The sequence below is a fragment of the Falco biarmicus genome, chromosome 1 (assembly GCF_023638135.1).
Source record: "Falco biarmicus isolate bFalBia1 chromosome 1, bFalBia1.pri, whole genome shotgun sequence".
In the NCBI taxonomy this organism is placed as follows: Eukaryota; Metazoa; Chordata; class Aves; order Falconiformes; family Falconidae; genus Falco; species Falco biarmicus.
The window spans coordinates 79222585-79226359 of NC_079288.1; positions in this window are offsets into that span (position 1 = coordinate 79222585).

Below are 3775 nucleotides of genomic sequence, written 5' to 3' on the forward strand. Positions count from 1 at the left end.
TTTTACAATAGCATTCCAATTCCAGTCTAAAGAACAAACTATAAAGAAGATCCTATAAAGAGTGAACTAATGGCCATGGTTCTTTACAAATACAAACAAACAAAACCCCAAAACCTCTTCCATTTTCAAATGCTGTTCCTAGATCCGATCTCTTGTGTTTTGGCCAATAGGTAATTCAGACATGGTAATGCTTACCTACTGTTAATGAGGAAAGACTTAAAATCTGTCAGTAAATCTGATTTAACATTTAGGTCTGGTTGTTTCAGACTGGCTTAGAATGTTTTCTTCTGGGTGTTTTGTTTGGGGTTTTTTTTTTGGGTTTTGGGGTTTTGTGTTGGTTTTTTTTTTAATGAGACTTGTAATGGACATAGGCCTAAAACTAGGAGGGGATGAGTTGAAACACTTAGGCTTTACATTTAAACTCTAATGACAAAATATCTTTGTAAAGCAAGTCTTGTTAAAGGCTTATATGTTTCTTAAAATAGAGCATTTTATTTGAAGAAAAGGGCTTTTCCTGAATCTCAGTGCAACTATAGCAATGCAAGTAATGTGTGATTATCTTCAGCTTTTTTGGCTTGCAAAACCAGTTGAAAAAGAAAAGAAAACATTATCTTTAAAAACCAAAACTTTTTATGTAGTTCAAGCCAAGAACTTAAGACTGAAGTAATGAGGAAGGAGCTAACTTCCTAATTCATGTTATAAATCTGCACTTTCAGTTTGGAGTTTTAGTCCCAGTATATTTCTTCTTTGCACAAATAAACTCCGAAAAGTATTATTGTTTATTTACCTGACTATTTTTACAGCAGCAAGTAGCTTCAGAGGATTTATCCAGCAGAGTATTAGAATCACAGAGAGGCTGACAGCTGCACTTTGATCCTGAGGCAGTCGTTTTTGATACCACCTGCAGCTGCTTGTTATCCCTCAGTAAGGGAGGTAAGAAAGAAATAGGGGAGAGACAAGTCAGGTGAGATGATAGTGTTTGTGGGAAAGGACGTTTTTGGGGACAAGGGAATGAACAGGCATATCTTGCAATGCTGAAGAGCAAAGATAATAGACAGGGCAACCCCAGCTGATACACTACTATTTTGGAATGTCAGCCTAAAAGTAGTTGTATATGAAATCATGCTGAATGAAAATGACTGCATGCACTTTTACAAATTGTATTGTCAATATTTAAAATCAGATTTAATATTATAAGCCTGGGACAAATGGTGACACTTAACACGTTATTTTACATGACTAGGAAAGCAGGACTACCTAGTCTTACCTCAGCTTAATAATCAATATGGTCCGATACTTTTACCATTGCCTAGCTACTATATGGTAGCTCAGTGGTGGTGCTCTGATGTTGTAGAAGGCGGTAGGAAGGTCTGGTCATTTGGACTATAAAAGGGCTTGCATAAGCTTGAGGGTTGGTAAACCCTTGAACACAATGACATCAGTAATTACTCTCTTGTCTCTGTGTTGCTCTTAAACCAGGAATTGTTGTATCAGGCCTTTTGATACATCTGTTATCAATTACAAATTTGTCAATTAGTCAAAAAAACCCCTATTCTGTAACTACAATCAAGTATCGGACACAAAAAAGGAAAATTACCACTTTGCCTTTAGTTCAGGTAATTTATCTGTCAACATCAGCTGTCCCAGAGAATAGCAACCCTGAATATGAATACTGTAAATAGGGTGAGAATATAACTTCAGCTAGAAATTGCATAAATTTAGTCTTGCTGTCTTAAATAAGACAGCATGAAAAGCTTCCTCATTAGTTTGGTCTTTTGGTTGTCAGTTGAAAGCTGGTATGCAGTTTGATATTCTCGGTTATGCCTTGCAGAAGTTACCATCTACCATAGTGTAACTGGCTTCTGTGTAAGCCATTGTGTTTTACCATCGGCTTCTGCTATATGGAGATACCGAGGGGAGCTCAGCACATAGAGCTCTTTTTTTGCTTCAGAATAAACTCTGTTGGAGGGAGGCTGGTCTCTCCATTACTGCGTGTTCAACCATAGGAACTGGTGGGGCTGCTTTCCTCTTAGTGTACCTTCTGGGCATTTGGAAAAGATAAAACAAAAGCTGTGGCATAAAACATTTGGCAGCTTTATCATAGCTGTAAGACTGTGATGTGTTACATATTCAAGGGGCCAAAACCTTCCCATAAAATGTGCTCTTTTAGTCTGCAGGTTTGTTACCTAAGCTAAACATGTGCATTCTTAGTCCTAAATGTATTGGCAATGCCATCTTGCAGAGTTAAAATGACTGATTATTTGTAACGGTTTGGTTTCTTGGAGGTTTTGCGGTTTGGGGATTTTTTCTTCAATAAATTAGGTCTGGAGTGGATAATAATTTTCCCTGCAGTCTGAACATTGGCTGACTTTAGAATACTGAGTAGACCCTGTATGGCATTTTAAATCCTTTAAAATATTAATATTTGGGTTAATACTATTGCTCTTTAGTCATAGAGCAGGGAAGTAAAAGCCAGAGTGGAAGGTGTCACTTGAGTAAAAAATGAAGACTGATGTAAGAAAAAAATGAGTGTTAATAAATGTCGTCTAAAAACCAAATTTAAATTATTATCTACCAGACCTGCAAGGTTTTGGACTGGTCTTCCACAGGGATGGGGTAAGCAATGACCTATCTGGTTCTATAAACAGTGTGATGTGTTTACTTGAGGGATTGTGTGACATGGTTGATTGCAGTAACACAACTGGGCTCAGTGATCTGCAAACGATTTAGGCTGGCAGGTTCAACAACAGGAAGAACTATATTACTATGTTTTTTTAATGCATCTGAATTTATATAGTGCCTGGTCAGTTATATACAGTGATTCAGAGCCAGAAGAATATATCTACGTATATTTTTCCAGCCATTAAATGATTATTCATGCTTACTCTGGAGCACCTCAGAGCAGAAGGCTGCTCCAGGTCAGCAGCACTCCTTGTGTAATCATTTGCTTTTCAGAAGGTGTACAGTATCTACCAACCACCTTTTCTCACACCAAACAGCACATAAAATGCTCAGGTAAACAAGAAAGTAGCAGCTCACTATTTGACTTAACTGGCACGTGAATGCCGATGTTACACTTCGATAAGCTCCTCCAAATCTATTCGGCTGGGGCATGAACCCATGACCTGTCTACTGCTGAGTGGAAGGTCCTCTGCCATGTGCTAGTATCTACAAACCCACCCACGGCACTGACTTGCCTTGAAGGCAACCAGAAGTCTTTTCAACATTTGTGTTAATTGTTTGAAACGAACTGTTGTGGGTCCTTACGTATTTAAGACTGTGGAGATAACGTTTGCTTAGTCCACTTGTTGCCATACACTTAATTAGGCAGCTTGGACACCAGACAGGGCTGGATATAAGAACAATGCTAGACAGTGCTATCAATATCAAATCTATAGTCTTTGTGCTAAAAATCACTGTTTTAAAGGAGCATTTTGTTTTAAGAAGAGTTAAGTCTTTTGCAACTGCCCTTTTTCTGTTTGTCAGATATCAGAAAGTTTCCATTTATCAAACCCACCACAGCTAACTGCTGCTGTAATGTGGCCATGAGGCAACCAGCAAACGAACATCCCTCTTTTCGTGGAAGGAGCGTGTTTTCGCTAGAAAATTCTGTAACGCCAGCAGGAACGGCTGTGGTTTGAGGTGGGGGATTGCCCGTTAAACAGCGTTTGCGAGGACTGGGGCTGCCTTGACCAGGCGCTCCCCTCAGGCCGTTCTAAGTCCCACTCGGCCGCTGGGCCCTACCTCGCCGCTCAGTCCCGAGCGAGGGGAGCCC